At 44.6% G+C, this 21,312-nt stretch overlaps 1 long non-coding RNA gene across 1 annotated transcript in view; it reads right to left on the bottom strand.

Annotated features, from left to right (window-relative positions):
• Nucleotides 1-1,792: 1,792 nt before the first annotated feature.
• Nucleotides 1,793-21,312, bottom strand: part of LOC122028670 — a 38,166-nt gene continuing 18,646 nt past the window's right edge. The window contains exon 4 of the long non-coding RNA XR_006124909.1: nucleotides 1,793-1,908. This is a non-coding gene — a long non-coding RNA (uncharacterized LOC122028670). The remainder of the gene's footprint in view (nucleotides 1,909-21,312) is intronic.

Raw genomic sequence — 21,312 nt, 5'->3', positions numbered from 1 at the left:
CAGCTCCAAATTGCTCCTGAAAGTGAAAACACACACCGAGTAGATCTATGGAGACAAAGTAGTAATTATGTTAAAATATGATAGAAAAAAGGTGTAAAACACATAGATCATAAGCAATAAATACAAAAAGTTATACATTAATAATACAAAATAATATATATAATCTACACATATCACACCCCTAGACTTAAACCTTCGCTTGTTCTCAAGCAAACTCTATAATGTAGATTCATGAGCTAAAAATGTGTATCCCTAGTGATTCTATTCAATTCTATCAAACCAATGAAATTGATGAGCATAATCAAGAATGATCTACAAGAAAGCATTTGATTGTTATCAAATAAAATTCTACAGTCTAGAAACATGTGTAAGAGTAAGTGCATCATAATCCTTGATGAATCAATTTAACTCTATCCAACAATTTCAATAATGAGCATGATCATAAATGGATTTGACTTAGCCTAAGAATGAGTTCTCCATGCTCAGTGCAAATCGTGGCCTAAATTTCTCAAGTATCAACTCCTAATTCTAGTCAAGTCATCATTAAATCATCTTTCCTTTTTATTCCCAACAGTAAACACTACTTGATTCATCTATCTTAAATCTACCCAAGGTCTAAAGAATGTGTTCGATATCAAGAGAAATCTAGTGTTCGTTTCCCCAATAACCTAACTTGGTCTCAAAGTGGCAAACAATTAGTTTCCACTCACGATAACAAATTTTTTAATCTCTTATTTCATAAACTCTTTTTTTTTGAATTGCACATTTGTAACGATACAATTGGTGTTATTTCCATTTTTTCAAATAAGCTTTAATGATTCGAGAATCAGTCTAGTGACCTAGATGTAGTTAAGAAATCATCATGGGCATTCAAGTACTCATCAAGTCTAATGAATCATGACTATTTTTAGTACTTTCAACTATCAAAATAAGGCAAGTGAAAAGATATCCTTAAACTAGACTAGAATCAAATCCTTTCAATGAAAAACAATGTTCATGTCCTACTATTGAAGATAGAGAAAAGTAGATCACCAAACATACTAGCACTAATTACCTAACAACATGAATCTAAACAATAAATGTGCGAAAATTTTTGCTATCAAACAAATGATATACTCATCTTGTTCCACTATAGATAGAAAAATATATCACTAAATATACTAGCACTGAAAATTGTAACTCATGACCTCTAGATAATGATCGTGCTAGAAGTTTACTCTCGGACAAGTCAGCAATAATATTATGGACAGTGTAGCTCAAAATGCCTCAAAACTGAAAGAAAACTAATCTAAGAAAACAAAGTACAACTAGACTAAGAAAATAAACTACAACTGAAGTAAACTGCAACTGTACAACCCCCCCCCCCCCCCCCCAACCGACTTGAACATTACATTGTCCTCAATGGAATCAATGTATGGGGGTGGACGAGAGAAAGGATGTGGAAAACAAGACATATGTCGTATCAAATCTGATAATATTGATACATAGCATTTATTCGAACTTGGACTATTCGCATAGTGCCCCAAAATTCCTCTTCTTTCTTCCAAAACTTCCTATGCTCATCCATAATGCTATCAATTATATCAATCGAATCAAACTCACTCTCAAAACAATCATGCAACTATTTAAAGAAACTATCTAAGAAACTATCTTAAGTTCTAAAAGTCTTGTATGCATTACTACAAACTTTATATCTTGAAAGAATATCCAAACATGAAATTTGATTTTGATAGGAAAACAATAACTTCAAAAAAAACGCGGAGCAAAAACAAATAGAGATTATAAAGCTCACTCTTCCAATCTTTGGTGTGCAAAAATCACAACTGGAGATTTTTCAGCATCTTTTGGTATCAGGGATACTGAATCTGATGGTTCATCCAGAAAACGGATAATGCAATTAGCATAAACCTGTGGATGCTTCAATAATGGTTAATTCATTACTAAAGCAAAAGTTCATTGATTGAATATAACATTTTTTTGTTTTAAAAAAACATGCCTTAGCAATCAATAGACTCTCATCGTCTCTCAATGAAGAAGCAACACCTAGAACCTGAATAAGGTCCTTTAGTTTCCCAGATTTGGGCACATTTATTGTGTGAGCAGATGGCTCAGTATTACAATCAGTACTGAAAACAGCAACATCATGTTCATGCATTTGTGTTAATCTTACTAGTGTTATATTGACCGATCTAATCTCACTTATCTAGACGCTCGATATACTTGTATCCTTAGACTCCTTGTTTATAAAAGGAAAGATAATATAATGGAGTTATGATGTGGTGTGATGTAAGTGTAATGGCAACTTAATAGGTATCTCTTCAAGAGACCATGAAAAATTTGTATATTTTGGACCTTGCGCTTTTTGGTTTGAATCTTTACCATCTTCATGTTCACTATGTTTTTCACTTCAACAGTGTACAAGAAAACTAAGAATGTGTTTAGTAAAGTGACGCTAGATTTACCTTGTTCGCCAACATGCTTGAATTCTTCAACCTGTTTGAAATTAAGTCATGGCTTCACCCACACTTTGGCCTCGTACAGCTTCTTCTCCCCTCCCTCAATTGCCTCCACCGTCAAGTGATGCAGAGTTCCAGCGGCAACCTGCTCCCTCGCCTTCACAACACGTGCAAAATCCAGAAGCGCATTCTGCGTATCGACAGATCGAAAAACAATGGTCTGGAGAAAAAGCCCCAATTTTGGGAGAGAAAAAAAATAGTAATTAGGAGGAACGCGAGACCTGTTTCTTGTTGTGCTCGTCGACGGCGAAGCGAGCGACGATATAGGTTAACTTGTTAGATCAAAAAATGCAATTACCCTAAACATTCGATGTGATTGAGTATTTTGTGGTCTGGAAACCTCCTCCAACCAGCAGCCTTCGCGATCATTCCTGCTCGACTCGACGAATCACCTGATCTCCTTCCTTCCTTCCTTCCATCCATCCATCCATCCATGGCGACTTCGATTCCCATCCACACTACACTCAACCCTCGCCTTCACTCTCGCAACTCCACCTTCCTCCAGCAGGCCACCCCTCTGACCCGCTCCGCTTTCACTTTCACCCCCTCCGCCAAGCTCGACCTCTCGGAGACCATGGGTGGCCGCGGCCTCTGCAACGGCGAGCGAGGCATCTGCCACAAGATCCAGCGGACCACCATGGAACAGCCGCCTTCGCCTCCTCTCGCCTCCCCACCTGCTCCTGCCCCGCCTTCTGTCGTCGGCGTGGACGAAGGCACTTTCGGAAAGGAGCTCTTCGTCCTCACCGGAGGCTTCCCAGGCGGCGAAAAAAACGTTCATAGACATCGCCTAAAAAACCGATGTCTATGAGCGAAAATCTGCGCTCATAGACACCGGTTTTTGGAAAAAAACGATGTAAAATACTCAAAGACATCGATTTTTGCTTAAAACTGTTGTTGTTCCACCGATGTCTATGAGGGTTTTTGTTGTAGTGCGACTCATTCTGGAGGATGTGGTTTAGTAAAATTCAAGTTCTCAACTTCCTCCTCCGGCATTCCTAAGAAATATCTTTTGAGCCTCTGCCCATTGACTTTAAAGGTTTCGATTTCTTGCTTCTAAATATCTATAGATTCAAATAGATAAACCTTTTTAACTCTAAAAGGTTCAGACCATCTTGGCTTCAATTTTTCTAGAAACAACTTCAATCTCAAATTAAATAGTAAGACTAAGTCTCCCTCTCGAAATTCTCTGTCTTTGATGTGTCTATCATGCCACCTCTTTGTTCTTTCCTTATAGGACTTAGCATGCTCATAAGCGTCCATCATGAGCTCATCAAGTTCATTAAGTTGAAGCTTTCTCCTTTCTCCTGCCTCTTTCAAATCGAAATTGATCTTTTTAATTTTCCAATATGCTCTATGCTCAAGCTCAATCGGGAGATGGCAATATTTCCCATAAACTAGCCTGAAGGGTGTCATTCCAATTGGGGTTTTATAAGCAGTTCGATACGCCCAGAGGGCATCATCTACCTTGAGAGATTAATCCTTCCTTGAAGTGGATACCATCTTTTCTAGTAAAGTTTGATTTCTCTGTTGGAAATTTCCACTTGCCCACTAGTTTTCGGGTGATAAGGAGTTGCAATTTTATGACTTACTCCATATTTTTTTAGCAATGTTTTGAACTGTCTTACGATAAAATGGGAACCACCCGTCACTAATAACAATTCTGGGAACTCCAAATCTAGGGAAAATAACTTTCTTGAACATCTTGATTACTACTTGGAATCACATTTAGGTGAAGTCATAGCTTATACCCATTTTGACACATAATCAACCGTAACTAAGATATAGTTATTTCCACAAGATGTCGGAAATTGTCCTATAAAATCAATCCCCCATACAACGAATAGCTCAATTTCAAACATGTAATTCAATGACATTTCATGTCATTTTGTGATGTTTCCTGTTCTTTGACACCTATCACTTGGTTACACATACTCCTTTACATCCTTGAATAGAGTTGGCCAATAAAACCCTGCTTACAAAATTTTAGCTGCTGTTTTGGAAATACCTAAGTATCCTCCATATGATGATGAATGGAAATGGCCAAGGATATCTTTAATCTCCTCCTTAGGTATGCACCTTCGAAAAATCATATCGCTACATTGCTTATACAGTAGTGGTTTTGCTGGAATGTATACTAAAAGCCTAACTTTTTGTATAAATATTTATTTAGAAATAAGAATCACATTGGTCAAATGTCTACATTTATGCTAAGTATAGTTGTCCATTTAATTTATATTGTAAATAGCATAGTGTGAGGAGACACACAGAATATCATGTTATCAGATCCTTATAAATTATAAATAGTAGCTCACAACCAAGATGGAATGGATAACCCATTGGAGTGGTTGTAGTGTAATTTGGTATTAGTTTATCTACACTATAAAATTACACTAGTACACTATGAGAGTATTGAGCAAGACCATTTGAGGTTGTTCTTTTTATACTGACTGCATAAAAGAACAAAACCTCAGTTATTATAGAAGTGTGTACTCTTAATCCCGATATAACAACAAGCACGTATACTTAGTATTTATTTCTTTGACTTATCAATGGGTGAGATTTAGCTCGTTAAATCAAAAGGTCCGATAGGTTGGGAAATAATATTATTTATATGGTGTGTTGTTGTTTATAGAAGGAAACTGTGTCCTAGTAATTTAGGTTGATGATATCCCCTTGAGGAGCTCATAAAGATTGTCATGTAAACCCTGCAGGTGGACTTAGTACAACATGACAATAAGATTGAGTGGTACTACTCTTGGAGTTAGATATTAATTAAGTGAGTTGTCAGTAACTCATTTAATTAGTGAAAATTTGATATCTTAAACACAGGGAGATTAACACACTCATGATAAGGAGTCTATATAGTAATATGGGATTGGTGCAGTAGTTCAATAATAACTTTTTAGTGGTATGAGTTATTATTGATGAACTCGAGTTGGGTGTTCGGGACGAACACGGGAAGCTCAAGTTCATCGGGAGACCAAACCAATTCCTCCTCTCGGTCCCTGTCGTAGCCTCTTATTTATAAAGTCTTATATTCACCGAAACCCAACTTCTTACCCACCTTAAGGTGGCTGACCAAGACAAGCTTCGAACCCAAGCTAGGGTCGGCCAAACCAAGGCTAGATGGGTTCAAGTGGTGGCCGGCCCTAGCTTGGAGCCCAAGTAGGGTGGCTGACCACATTAGATTAAAAGGAGTTTTAATTTTTAAAATCTTTCCTTATGTGGAAGCCATGGTTTTAAAAGAAAATTTAAAATTTAAATCTTTCCTTTTATAGCTTTCTACAAAAGATTAAGAGAAAGATTTGATATCTTTCCTTATTTGTAGTTAAAAAGGAATATTTTAATTTTGGAGAAAATTTTCCTTTTTGTAACTGATACGGTGCATGATTGTGGGGTCAGTAAGATGATGTGGTTAGGAGTCAAGACCACAAGATGGTCAGAAGTCAAGTTTACGTAGAGGTCAGAAATCAAGCTTACGTGGAGGTCAGAAGTCTAGCCCCCGTGGAGGTCAGAAGTCTAACCCTATGGAGGTCAGAAGTCAAGCTTGCGTGGCTGTGGTCAGAGTCCCACCTGACGGGGAAGTTAAAGGATAGGAGGCCAAGTTGGACCGGATCCAGCCTTTATAGCAATCAAGAATGGGGTTCGCAGGGCGAGTACAGCTGAGAATTGGATCCACAGGCCAAATACAGCTAAGGAGAAGGCTCACAGGCCAGGTAAGGGCGCAGAAGGAAAGGCCTCGAGAAAAATACAGCAGGTTAGGATACAGACCTGGCGTATAGGTCAGAACGTACACGCCATGGATAACAGTAGATAAAAGTAGGTCGGGATACAGACCTGGCGTACAGGTCGGAACGTATACGCAATGGATAACAGCGGATAGAAGCAGGTTAGGATACAGACCTGGCGTACAGGTCGGAACGCACATACTATGGATAACAGCAGATAGAAGCAGGTCGGGATACAGACCTGGTGTATAGGTCGGAACATACACACCATGGATATCAGCGGATAGAAGCAGGTCGGGATACAGACTTGGCGTACAGGTCGAAACGTACACGTCATGGATAATATTAGACAGATGCAGGTCGGGATATAGACCTGGCGTACAGGTCGGAACGTACACACCATGGATAACAGCCGATAGAAGCAGGTCGGGATATAGACTTAGCGTACAGGTCGAAACGCACACGCCATGGATAATATTAGACAGATGCAGGTCGGGATATAGACCTGGCGTACAGGTCGGAGTGTATATGCCACAGATAACAGCGGATAGAAGCAGGTCGGGATACAGAGCTGGCGTATAGGTCAGAACGTACAGGCCATGTATAACAGCGAACAGAAGCAGGTCGGGATACAGACCTGGCGTACAGGTCGATACGTACACGCCATGGATAACAGCGGATAGAAGCAGGTCGGGATACAGACCTGGAGTACAGGTCGGAACGTATACGCCATGGATAACAGCAGATATAAGCAGGTCGGGATACAGACTTGGCGTACAGGTCAGAACGCATATACCATGGATAACAGCGGATAGAAGTAGGTCGGGATACAGACCTGGCGTACAGGCCATGGATAACAGCGAACAGAAGCAGGTCGGGATACAGATCTGGTGTACAGGTCGGAACGTACAGGCCATGGATAACAGCGAACAGAAGCCGGTCGAGATACAGGTCTGGCCCATAGGTCGGGACAGACGAACCACGGATAACAACATACAGAAGCAGGTCGGAATACAGACCTAGGAATGCAGACCTAGCGTCCAGGCACTACAGGACAAACAAGCCAGGGAATCGTAACTACCTGTCAGAGAATGCCAAAGAATAATCAGTGTGTCAGGGAGTATGCTAACGGTTGGGGCTCATTACCCCTTTGATTCTATCGCCAGCCTATAAGAAGGTGCCACGTGTCATTCACCGCCAGACAAATCCTGACAGCTGACATTCCCTGACACCCGTCAGACCCAGAAACTTCTGTTGTAGTATAAAAAGGGATGTTTTATCCCTTATGCAGGTACGCTCACTCGTCATTTCTTTCTTGTTTTTACTTTTCGTCCTTTCTCTGTGCTTTTTGGGGAAAAAGTACCTGACTTGAGCGTCGAAGGACTTGACCCGGGGACTTTTTCCCTGGTTTTTGGTCTCTAACGACTCGTGGGTTCATCTGAGTGTGCGCAGAGTCGCAGTGTCATCATTCTGGTCATCTTCCTTCGTTAGCCACCCGTGCGAATCTTTCCGGGGGGTGCCAGGTAGATCCGACGTCGCGGTGACTTTCCGTCAACTTCCAGTACATCGAGGTCCGCCTTCATCCGACTCTGCTTCCGGACGGGATCAAATTTGACATCGTCTGTGGGAACACAATCACCTGTTCTGGAACGTGAAGATGGAGGAGTCTGGCCGCATCAATGTCACCATGACCGACGGAGAATACGAACTCTTCAAGGAGGCCAAGAGGCGAGCAGCCTCCGAGAAGCAAGTGACTGTCTCACGACCGCGCCAAGCTCCTGCTGAAGCTTCCAAGGAGCCCCTCCCTGTTTCAGATCGGGGCTCTAAGAGAAAACAGCCTGAAGGGTTTCCTCAGGTTCCTTATCGCGAGCCTAGCGTGGAGTATTATCAGCCAGACTCCCATGGCCTCAGCCTTAAGAAAGAACAGCCTCAAGTCTCCATGGCTGAAAGTTCCTTGCCCAAAGATTCGAAGAAAGGGAAGACTCTCATCATACCGGAAGTGTTCCCAAAAGACCCGAATAAGAGAGTAGCATTCTCGGCTAGGATTTTGAATAAAAGATTGCCTAAGGGCTACAGGGCCCCTCGATCGAGGAGTATGACGGGAGCAAAGATCCGGAAGAGCATTTACGCAAGTTTAAAAATGCAGCCCTGTTGCACCAATACAGTGATGTTGTCAAGTGTCGAGTTTTCTTGAATACTCTATCTAGTTCGACACTAAAATGGTTTGATGGGTTACCACAAGGATCCATCACCTGTCTCTTGGACTTCAAGACGGCCTTCCTGCGTCGTTTTTCCAGTAGTAAAAAATATTAGAAGACGGATCACTGTCTTTTCGCTCTTAAGCAAGGGTCGACCGAGCCCCTAAGAAGTTATATCAACCGCTTCAATCAAGTGGCCCAGGATGTCCCCACCGCCACTTCGGAGATTTTGATGAGCGCTTTCTCTCATGGATTAGGAGAAGGAGAATTCTTCAGAGATCTCATCAAAAATCCCGCTCGAAATTTTGATGAGATGGTGGAAAAAGCTGCCTGCTACATCAAAATAGAAGAAGCACAGGCGGGCCGGAGGAAAGCCGAAAGACCACCTCCCTCTACCAATAAGCCAGAAAGAAGGGTGCTTCAACCACCTCCTCAACCTCTACCGCGCGCTCGGGAAGCCCGACCTACCTTCCATCCCGGGTCGAAGGTTAGATCAGCTCCCCGAGTCGCAGCCATGGACGCTCTTCGACCTGGACCATGGAACACTCGGTATTGCACCTATCATCGATCTCGTACTCATGATACTAATCATTGTTTCCAGTTTGCTCGACACTCCAAGCGGACTACAGAGTTAGGCATACCGCCGCCCGAGCTAGCCCCTCAAGTAATCAAGATGATGGAAGAGCAACGAGCCGCGGCTGGACAGGCCAGACAACCCCGCCCCGACCTAGTAGGACCCAGTACTCATCAACCCGGTCGGGGGAAAGAGCCAGAAGGAGCGCGGGAAGCCGAGAATAGAGGCAATACCGCCGTCCGAGAGATTGGCATGATCTTTGAAGGGCCAACTGATGGAGATTCGGGGAGAGCACGCAAGTCACATGTGCATCGCTTGGAGGTTCACACTGTTGAATGCAGACAGGAGCAGGCTTCCGGCCCTGTTATCAACTTCGGGTCGGTAAACCTGGAAGGTCTGGAGCTGCCTCATGACGATGCCCTTATCATCAAAGCCATCATCGCCAATAGCTGAGTGGCTCGGGTTTTCGTTAACACCGGGAGCTCGGTCAATATTCTGTTTAGAACTGCATTCGAGGAGATGCAGATCGATGCCACTAAACTCCAGCCTGTGGCTACGTCTCTATATAGATTTACAGGCAATGAGGTGAAGCCAATGGGTCAGATTAAGCTGGTCATATCTTTGGGCACCGAGCCATTAGTGCGCACCAGGAGGAGCACTTTTATAGTGGTTGATTCCCCCTCCTCTTATAATGTCATCTTGGGAAGGCCCGTCCTGCATGAATTTAGGGCCGTTGTTTCTACCTTTCATCAAAAAATCAAATTCCCCGTTGGTGAGCAGGTTGGGGAAGTCAAGGGAGAGCAAAGAGTCTCTCACCGATGCTACATTGATATGGTACGGGTGGAGGCCAGGAAGAACCAAAGGATGCAAGATGGGGGCATTCATGCTGTCCAAGAAGAACCTTTGCCTATGGCTGAACGACCTAAAAGTCTAACTCGCTTGGCAAGCGACCTTCCTTCTCCTCTCAAGGAAGAGTTAGTCCAATGCTTGATCCATAATCGGGATGTCTTTGCCTAGGCTATAGAGGAGTTAACTGGGGTCAAGCCTGAGGTAGCGGAGCATAAGTTACATCTACTGTCGGACTCCCGACTAGTCAAACAAAAGAAAAGAAACTTCTCGGTTGACCAGAACAAAATAATCAGAGCCGAGGTGGATTAGCTATGGAAGGCAGGCCACGTTCGAGAAGTGCAGTTCCCGTCCTGGCTCTCTAATGTGGTTTTAGTAAAGAAGCCTAATAATAAGTGGAGGGTATGCATAGACTTCCGAGATCTCAACCGAGCTAGCCCCAAGGATTGATATCCTCTGCCCCGGATCGATCAGATGGTGGATTCCACTGCCGGCTACGAGAGGATCTGCATGCTGGATGCATATCAGGGGTATCATCAGATACCTTTAGCAGTGGAGGACCAAGAAAAGGTTAGCTTCATTACGGCTGATGGTACCTTCTGTTATACTGTCATGCCCTTCAGTCTCAGGAACGCAGGAGCCACATACCAAAGAATGATGGACAAAATCTTCTGGGAGCAGATCGGGTGCAATGTGGAGGTTTATGTGGATGATATACTCATCAAATGCCCTTTAGCCGTGAACCTGATCAAGGATGTAGAAGAAACCTACAAGACTCTCCAACAATATGGGCTGAAGCTGAACCCCTTGAAATGCTTGTTTGGGGCTAAAGGAGGAAAGCTCTTGGGATACTTAGTGACCGAGCGGGGAATAGAAGCTAATCCAAAAAAGGTTCGGGCACTACGCGATATGCAGGCTCCCCAGAATTTAAAGGAAACACAAAAGCTAGTTGGCAGAATAACAGCCCTATCAAGATTCATTTCCAGATCTGCAGACCAGGCTGCTCCTTTCTTCAAAGTGCTCAGGAAGGCCTCCAAGTTCCAATGGGATGAAGAATGTACCCGAGCTTTTGAGGAGCTGAAGAAGTATTTGGAGGCTCTACCATCTCTATTCAAGCCAGTTGTTGGAGAACCATTATGGGTCTACTTATCTACCACCCCTGAGGCCGTAGGGGTTGTGCTTGTTAAAGAACATGACAATGTACAACGACCAGTATATTTCTTCATTCATCTATTAAAAGGGGTCGAGTCTCGATACACGACCCTCGAGAAGTTGGTTTATGGATTGATCCTTATGGCTAGGCGATTAAGACCTTACTTCTTAGCACATCCTATCATAGTTTTGACCAATAGCACCATGGGAAGAGCTCTGACTAATGTAGAAGTTGCAGGTCGGCTTATCAAGTGGACGACGGAGTTAGGGGAATACGACATATAATACCAGCCGCGCACAGCCATTAAGGCTTAGGCCTTAGCAGATTTCTTAACAAAAATTCATCAGACCAACTCTGAAGAAACCTGGAAGGTCTATGTGGATGGATCGGCAACTCATCAAGGAAGCGGGGTCGGGGTCTTATTGATATCTCCCAAGGGGATATACTCCAATTGGCTGTCCGATTGAATTTCCGAGCCACCAACAATGAGGCAGAATATGAGGCTTTGTTGGCAAGACTGCAAGAAGCCCGGCACGTAGGGGCAGCCCGGGTAATCATTTATTCAGATTCCTAGCTAGTAACTCAGCAAGTAGCCGACAACTTTATGATAAATTATGATAAATTACAAGTATACCGGGAAGCTTATGAGAAGATGAAAGAGGAATTTACAGAAATCACAGTAACCAAGATCTCTAGGGCGGAGAATGAGAAGGCAGATGAGCTAGCAAAGATGGTCAGTTTCTTAACCACTTGGGTGTTGAACCGATCAACGACACAAACCTTCCTTATAGCTTAGATAGATTTACAAAACAATAGGGAAGCAACTATTGATTGACGGGCACCCGTGATCAACTATCTTAGGCAGGGTATCTTACCATCTAACCCAGAAGAATCACGGCTGGTCAGGAAGCAAGCTCATGCTTATGTCATGATCGGGGATCAGCTCTACAAGAGGTCCTTCTCTAGACCCTTACTCAAATGCTTGGGTATGGAGGAGGCAAACCAGGCCTTGCGAGAAATACATCTGGGATGTTGTGGCAGTCATGTAGGCGGTCGGACATTATCTCGCAAGGTACTCCTGGCCAGGTATTTCTGGCCTACTTTATAGAGGGATGCTCACAAGCTGGTAAATACCTGCCTGTCCTGCCAAAAACATCAAAATTTAACACATCGACCGACGGCTCTGCTGAGAACATCTATAGTCTCGTGTCCTTTTGATCAATGGGGCATGGATATTGTGGGACCATTTCTGATGGCTCCGGGTCAGAGACGTTTCTTATTGGTGGCGGTGGATTATTTCTCTAAGTGGGTGGAAGCAGAGTCCCTGACCAGGATCACAGAAGATGCAGTCATCCAGTTTCTGTGGAAGAATATTCTCTGCAGGTTTGGCATTCCGCATAAATTGGTATTAGATAATGGGAGGCAATTTCAAGGGCAAAAAATCCAGGCCTGGTGTAAGGGATTTGTCATAACGCAAGCCTTCACTTCAGTGGCATACCTGCAAAGCAATGGCCAGACCGAGGTGATTAATCGAGAAATAGTACAAGGTTTGAAGGTTAAGTTGGATCATGTGGGAGGTAACTGGGTGGAAGAGTTGTCGAGCATCCTATGGGTCTATCGTACAACACCCCAAGAAAGTACCGGTCTGACACCATTCCATCTGGTTTATGGCAACGAAGCGGTAGTACCCATAGAAATTGGAGTGCCATCAGTCAGGAGGGCATTATACGATGAAGGAAACGTAGAGCGGCGGTTGGCTGAATTGGATCTCATTAGTGAAACCCGTGACAGGACAACAGCTCGGCTGAAGGCCTATCGATAAAGAATGAGGCAAAATTATAATAGAAGAGTGATTCCTTAATTATTTGGGGAAGGAGATCTGGTCTGGAAGCAAGTTAAGCCTGTGGGAGATGTGGCCAAGTTAGCACCCCAGTGGGATGGGCCTTACAAAGTCATCAAAAAATTATCGTCCGGAGCTTATTATTTGCAAGATAATTAGGGCAAGAAGTTAGATCGACCGTGGAGCGCTAACTACCTGCGACCTTACAGAGTGTAAAGAAGCATATAAAGGAGAATAGGCCGGGCTGTCACATGTTTGACAGATCGGGATAACTGGTCGGGGCCAAAAGTAGACCAGATAGTGCGGTAAGAGGATATGTCAAAGCGAAAACTGTACATCTTAATATTTCTTTTGACAGACTAAGAAATTTTAGCAAAGTAAACCTCAAGGTGTAAGTGGATGTGCATTAAGAAAAGAAATAAAGTATTTCACAAGAAGTCTTTAAGTTACATTATGTACAGGCAGTGAATAAGGATCATTTGAAAGGAGCAAAAATATCATCCGGGATCTCTTTAAGGATCCGGTCATGATCTAAAAACTTAACAGGAGGAGCTGATTTTAAGTAGCCATGTTCGTAAAGTTGTCACATAGCCCCAGCCGCACCATATATAACATATGTGGAGAAACGCTGTCCTGCTTGTGTACAAAACTCTGGAGAACGCAGGTACAGGTCGCTGCTCTGTTTGCAGCGATCATTCTCCCCTTCCTTATAAATAGTCAAGGTTGTAGATACTACTTCAGTAGTAGCCCGGGCCTGAGCCAGTTCAGTCCGGACTGTCAAAAGTTCTGCTGCTTGAGACGTTAATTGGGACACCTGTGATTTTAGTTTCTTATCCTGCTCCTGTGCTAAGGTTTCAGTAGCACGTAGCTTCTGGGTCAGTTGGTCAATAGCTTGTTGATGCTCCAAAGCTTGGTGATCCATGTGTTGCTGGTGCACAACATCAACCTGGCTTTTTTCTTCTTGAAGACCCTTAACCTTGTGGTTGGTATGCGCTAGGGATACTTCCAAATGGTTCTTCTTTCTGGTCAGATCCTTTATTTCGGCTCTCAAGGCATGACTAACCTGCGCAGGGTCATTTAATTGAAGCTCCAATTCTGTTACCATATCCCGTAGCACCTTATTTTGGTGATGAGCAGCATGGAAGGATTGGTTTATTATCAGGGATTCTGCACAGGCCTGGGACATAAAGGAAATATCTGATAAGAGTGGGGAGGATAATAGCTACGGTGATCATAGAAGCTTACCTTGATATACAGCTCAGAGAATCAATCCATCTAGGCAGGGGGCGGCAAGAGTTCCATCTACTACATACTATCTTCCCATAAAGTGGTCAAACGACCTTTCATCGTCAAGGAGCTGGTAGGAACATCTTGTCGGGACCTTAACTCAGCCTCAGAAGGAGCAGTGGTACAATAATAGTGAGGAACAAGTGGTGGTGGTTGGGAAGGCCTAGCAGCTGAGCCAGAAGGTCCAGCAGCTGACCCAGAAGGAGCTGAAGGGGGCACCTGAGAAGGCTCTGGAGGTGAAGTAGCTAGTGAAGGGCGATGCGAGGGGCCAACTTCAGTGCTTTGAGGCTATTGCGAGGTGGAAGGTTGAGCTAGCAGAGGCTCGGTCGGAACCACAGGGGGAGCAGGAGGAGCATCTGCCTGGCTCGGGATAGGAGTCGGGGTTGCAATAGGAGGCGAAGGAGGGGTGGTGGTTGCAATAGGAGGCAGAGGAACAGCGGAAGAGCCTGAATCTTGGCTAGGATCGGTGGCTCTACGACGAAGTCTCTGAGCCAAGGGCTGATCGTCCAAGTCAGAATCTTCTGAAGGTAACTGAACCCTGCGTCTAGAAGAAGAGGGGACATCACGACTCGAGCGGTTATTTACAGAACGTGCCCGTCGAGCCGCATGAGAGGCTTCTCTGAAGGGAGGGCTGGCATAGGTTACATTGGTAGATCTTCGACCACGGCAGCGACCAGGGCTATACGTCGGTCAGGGAGGACTAGTTGATTGCGTCGAGGTGGAAGGCCGGGCTGTAGGCGCGGCCTGGGGATGAACAGTAGCGACAGGTCTGGGATGAACAGGAGCGCCAGGCTGGGATGAAGACAGAGGCCTGGGACGAGCAAAGGAGGTAGATCGAGTAGCAGACGAGCCTCTGCGAGGAAGACGAGGTCGGGGATTTGCAGGGGAAGCCACACCGACATGGGTCGAGATCGAATAGGAGAGTGATCTCCTTTCTAAAATAACTCGATCGCACCTCATTATCTCCATGTCACTTATAGGAAGAGGTTGAACCTCTTAAGCACGGGTTAAGACCTCAGCTGTACAAGATAGAGTAGGAGGCCAGCTACAGTAAGAAAAACAAAATGCATGAAGTTATAAGAGAACTAGAAGAGAAGCTTACCCAGGGAGTGAGGCGTATCAGGAGTAAGATAGCTCAGGCGGAAATATGATAGCAATTCCTCAGACAATAAGCGTGTTAAGTTCAGTTGTCATCCCGCTAAATGAGAAGAAGCCTCTATATAAGATGTATCAAGATGAAAATCCCCCAGAGGCGGGCTCGGGGGAAGTGACGATTGCCATTACAGGAGCCACTCTACCTTATGAGGAAAATCGAATGAAGAAGAATTTGCTCCTCCAGTTCGATTCAGAAGGTTGCAGGGGTGAGAAAAAAGCAGTCCGAATACGAGACTGGAAGCGGAAGGAGCCTTCTTCCTTTTGCCGAAGGGTGAAGAAACAATGGAACAGAGGGGCAGACCAGGATAGCTCGCATACGTCGCAGAGCACTACAAATCCACAGAGGATCCTTATAGAATTCGGCGTCAGTTGTCTCAGGGGAATTTTGAAGTGGCGGCACATGTCAGAAAAGAAAGGGTGAAGAGGAAGACGGAGGTCGTCCATAAATTTCTCTTTAAAGAAGGTGCCATATCCATCAGGAGGAGCGAAGAATTAGTGCACTCCAGTGAGGATGATCACATGGGTGTTATCCTCCACTCCATAGGTATATCACAGATCATCCCGGTCTAGTTCGTCGAAAGTGGATGAGCCAGGAAAATACATTGCCGCCAGAGAAGACAAAAGAGAGGAGGATGCCATGAGAAAAGAAACAGAAGGAGAAGAGATCAAGCGGGAAGCTATCGACGCAAAAACAGAGATTCAGGAGTAGTAATGGAAGACGTGCAAAGTCTAGAGGCAAAAGCGAGAGGAGATTATTTATAGCCGCTGGGTAGAGGGGCAATTTCGTCAGCCATCATCCACCGGTGCACAATAATGGGCGGGAGCAAAGAGGGCCGATGGATCTTCTTTGAAAATAATGCCCAAGGGTATATCGAGAAAAGTGTCAGCGCGAAGTACGAGGAGATGGATTTCGGGAAAAGACGCAACAGTTATGTCTCATGGAAAAGTGTCCGCGCTTTCCCGATCTGGTCTTAACCCTTGATTTCCAGCTCTGGAATTATCCTGACCTAGATTACGGTGGAAAGAACAGACCGGGGGGTGTGGCTGAGCCACGGCGGTCAACAGAAAAAGGCAAGTTAAACAGGTCGGGATATAAACGCAGACCAGGATGATTTACTAAGCCAAGTTGAGCGGTCAGCAAAAAAAAGGCAAGGAAAATAGGTCGGGGTAAAAAAAAGGAATCTCGACCGGGGCTAGATAAAATTTGAACCAGAGAAAAAAGGGAATCCCGATCAGGGCTAAATAAAACTTGAACCAGAGGGTCGAAGTACACCTCCATATTGCCACGGTTCATATCGGTCGGGAAACATACAAGGCAGCTGATAAGAAGCTAATGAGCTAAGGAAAGATCGAAAACAAGTAGTCATGTCATATCATAAGAAGGTTAACATATCATAAGAAGGTTAAATAGTCCAAGGAAAAGACGAATCCAAAATTACAAAGCAAATAGTTTGAGCGAAAGTTTGGCAGTTTCATTTTTACATTAAAGTTCAGAATACATTGCCACATTAAGCCTAAGTATCAGCAGGAGGCTTGGGAAGGAGAAATAAGTCGTCGTCATCTTTGAAGGAAGGAAATGACCCGGCCGGAAGCTCGTTCATCAGGCGAGCAGTATCCAAGAAGTCTTCTGAAGGGGAGTGAAGCAGATCCTGCTCAAACATTTGACGAGCCTCGCCGGTCGTGCCACAGCATAGCATAAGGTTCATCAAACCTCCAATCTTCCTCAGGAAGAAAGGAGATGAGACGTAGGATAACCTATACGCTGTTAGACGATCAGCTTCTCCTGCTTGATAATTGGCCAGCTCTACCCGGGCCTTCTCAGCATCGGCTTGGGCCAAAGCCAAATCTTCCTGTGTAAAATACCGAAAATGGGAGAATCACCGTGACAGAATTTTCCAGAATTTTTAGAAATTTTCTGGGAATTTTTCGGAGCTCATGTGGATGTGTTTAAGGGGATAAAAATTGGGCCTCGGGAAAGCCTGTTTAAGGTACCCCATTTAAGCAAGGAAAATTTGTATTTCTTTTCCTTTTTATTTTCTTTTTCTTTTATTCTCATTTCCTTTCTCCCCCGCCGAACCCACGCGCCCGACACCGTGCCCTAACCACCCTTCCTTCTTCTCCTCTCTGACAGTTTCTTGCCTCGCGATTAAGGCCGAATCGATTCCCTTCCTTCTTCTCTTCCTTCTTCTCTTCCCCTCTTCTCTTCCGAAGCCACATCGCGTTGTCTCCTTCTCCTTCTCTTCCTCCCGATCCCTTCCTCCTCTCCTCTGTGCTGTCGCCGACCCTAACAACCGACGTCGACTATAGAGTGTCGGTGTCGCCCGATTGCTGACCGTCGTCTCCCTCTTGCCCTAGTCGTCTCCACCGTCGCCTGCTCCGGTCGATCACCACCGGAAAACGAGCATCGCGCCTCTGCCCTAGAGCAGTGCCGCCGACTTCCCCTGTGCCCCTGTGCCCAACGCCGACTACTCGACGCAACCATCCAGCTGCCCTCACTGTGCCCTAGATCGTCGGCGCCGATTGGGACTCAGGACAAGAGTTTAGGTCAAGTTGAGCCAAGAGAATTAAGTGTTGTGGTGTTTTTGGGATCCGACAGCCATTCATTTCAGCCACCCGGGTCCAGCAGCCACGAACTTTGCAGTGGATCAGTGATCTTCTCCTCTAATCTTCTTCTCTGTTGTGTTTCTCTGCTGTGCTTGTTCTTCCTCCTGGCTGTGGATCAAGGGAACGAGATTGGAGAGGAAGAGTGAAGAAGTCTTTGCTGAGAGGTTGTTATTCTTGTCCAACGACACTTAGTTCCCAACAACGTAACAAACCTCCCATCCAGCACAGCTGTGATTTGAGGTAAGGATTAGTTGTATTTGAATACTTGTTGTAGATCATGTTTCGAATTGGAGGATTTGGTTAGATGATCATGTGAATCTAGGTAAGGAACATGGTTATGATACATATTGATTTAGATAGGAATTGGTACATACATAATTGCTTATGTGTTTGAATCAGGGGTGATGTAGTTTTCATGATTTGTATAAATGGAATTAGGAGGTTGATTATATAGATGATTAATCATGTGTAAATGGAATTAAGTTTGGATTATTGATCCAATGGTGGATTGGAGATTAGGTAACTAATCCTAATTTATCGTTAGACTTTGTTTAGGTAGGTTGAGGTTTAGGATTTAGGGTTTTGCCCTAAATTGTTGTTAAGAATTTTATTTAGCTATTCATTTGGATATTTTTTTTTAGCTAAATAAAATGTATACATTGGTGACACAAGACTTTGACGCGGGACGAGCACTTCGACACAGAGGTCGTTTAGCTCGATCTATATTGGAGGCGGGTACTTTGACTTTATGTCATTTGATATGCATAGTAATGTTTTTAACAAATAGCAACAATTGTGTTTTTCTTATCTACTTGGATTGATCACTACCCGATCTGTTACATGCTTGTTTGTTTATTTGTTATGCACATCATGTTAGTACCTACCTGATTATACATGCTTATAGGGGTAGTGACACAACCATGTTTTTATTATGTTCAGGACCTATGTTTTATACCTTATCTGATCTGTGTACCTTTGATTTGATTTATTGTCCTATGGTACATATTTTACATATATATGGATATTGCTATGTTGCTCAGGATTTTGTCATGCTTAGTGTCATGCACCATTCTCATGATTACATGCTGTGCGATAGTCTGCTCCATTATTGTTGAGCACATCGCCAGTTTCATCTCTGTCGGTGCTCCGCTGGTCTGCTCATGGGTAGCGTGACGCAGCGTGGTAGCACGTCAGTTGGCTCGGTGGTGCTCCGCTAGGACGCTCATGGGTAGTGTACTGCAGCGTGGTAGCACGTCGGGATCCCTCCCTGTCATTGTGTACTGGGAGATGAGAGCATTGAGCTCCCCCATTTATGATTTGGGGTAGGAGGATAGGTGTACTCCGACAACATCCCATCCACTCGGTCACTCATCAGAAGTAGTGATATCAGAGTGCACGGTTGTCACAACCCTACCCACTCGGTCTCACCATCGTGTGTGAGATGGCTGACTGCGTCAGGGGTGACCAGGACCCATCATTGGCATCACATGCATTTATGCATTTTCTGATTTTATTTGCTGCACTTATATCTTGCATTTGGATGGATGCATATGTTTGACATGCATACAGGATTTTGATACCTCTCGGTCTGACGACCTTGTTATACTTATACCCTGGTCATGGTTAGTACAGTTTTCTCCTGGTTATTTCAGTTGTATTTATCCTTCTTATATCAGGAGACTGTACGCATGATTAGTGTTGGTTGTTATTTTCTTTATTATGCATATCAGTAGTTACCCGCTGAGGAGTTGACTCACCCCGTGGATATTTACTATTTTCAGGTTGAGGTTGTCCGGAGAGTTCCAGTCGCTAGTCCCCTGAAGATCCAGAGAGGATACATTTATTTGGTCTTTTGTTATGTTTCTTATTGCACTATCTGGACTTGTATTACTTTATGGATATTGTCGATGAGTTTTATTTGGATTTATTTTACTACATGCCTACCTAGACGGTAGAAGAGGTGAGTTGATTTTATCGTCGAATTTGAGCTTTATAGATGTAGTGGAATAGGACATCAGTTTTGTGCTTTATGGGTGTAGTTGAGAAGGGTTTGTTTTTTTAGTCTTCTTATCACTGTTCTAGTTTTGTTATTTATTAAACTGCATGGATGTCTATGTGTTGCATTTTATTATTATTATTGTTCCGACCGTGTTGGCCGATGTATATGTGGCCCTGGAGGCAATGTATAAAGTTTCAAATTGTCAGCCGTACAGGGGAGATGCTGCCAAAATTTCTTCGGACAGGGATCCCCTAGGGCGTGACATTCTGACTTTGGGAAGCATTCTCCTGAGCTTTCAAAAGATCGGCCTGCATTGATTGGAGGGTTGCTTGGCTGGCCGCCTCCCAGCGACTTTGAATGGCCTTCTCCCGATCGGCACTGGAAGCTAGCTGACCCTGAACATCTGTTAAACTTTTCTGAAGAGTCTCTTGGGTTTCTTGTAGATTCTTCAGATCAGAGGATAGGGTGGTCAACCGGGCGTCCTTCTCATCCAACTCAACTACCAGCAAGCAACGCCTCTCCGCCTTAGAAGCCAGTTTGGACTCGCTGGTCTGCAGAGACGCCTCCAAGGTCTTTATCTTGTCAAAAGTCACGTGAGAGATGTTACAGGCGGACTCTACAGACTCCCCAATCAAGCGTAAATATCCGGCCAGGTCCCCGAGGGTCGGGTTGAGTGGATCGCGAGGTGTGAGCGGCAGCTCCAATTCTTGAAAGTGAGCCTTCAGCTCCTCATGCTCCCTCTGCAAGTTTGCTGCATACTGAATCGCACTTAGGCCGGCGGAGCAGGCCTGCATAAGACATAAAGTGAAGGATTATAAGGAATTCTAGAGGAAGAGCCTTGAGAAAAGAAAAACTCACAGAGACTATCTGGCGAGAGGCGTGATCCAACCCCTCCATCGGCAGATTGTTCCAAAACTTTCGATTGCCAGACCGCCAGGACGCGACTAACTCGCCCTGCAACTGAACCAGGCCAACAGTGGGAGGAGCCTCTTCTGCAGTTTCTTCGGCAGCATCGGGCTCGACGAAGGAGAGCAGACGCCAAGAAGTGGTGAAGGAATACTTTTTGGGGGATTCTCCCCTGAGATCGAGAAGTGGAGGTCGGAGTGGCTACAGGAAGAGGAGCGTGGTGAGTCAAGTTGCCGAGCTCCTGGGCTGGTCTAATACAGGAAAAGGGATCTACCGGGGAGAGGAGGCCTGAGCAGGAAGAGAGGATTGCTCAGGAGTCAGAGCCCGACCGGGTGTTTGGGCTGATATTCGGGGCGATAGAGGGGGAACCTCTAGTCCCAGAGTCATTTCCCGGTCGGGAGTAATGGCCTTGGCCTCTGAAGATTGAGAGGTTATGAATGAACACTGGCCTGAAGGAAGAGGTGGAGGAGACTCCTGAATCGCAGGAGTAACCTTCTTCCTTTTAC

Source organism: Zingiber officinale, chromosome 10B, assembly GCF_018446385.1.
Source record: "Zingiber officinale cultivar Zhangliang chromosome 10B, Zo_v1.1, whole genome shotgun sequence".
NCBI lineage: Eukaryota > Viridiplantae > Streptophyta > Magnoliopsida > Zingiberales > Zingiberaceae > Zingiber > Zingiber officinale.
Note: the sequence above shows the minus strand (reverse complement) of the source record. Positions and strands in the feature narration are given on the sequence as shown.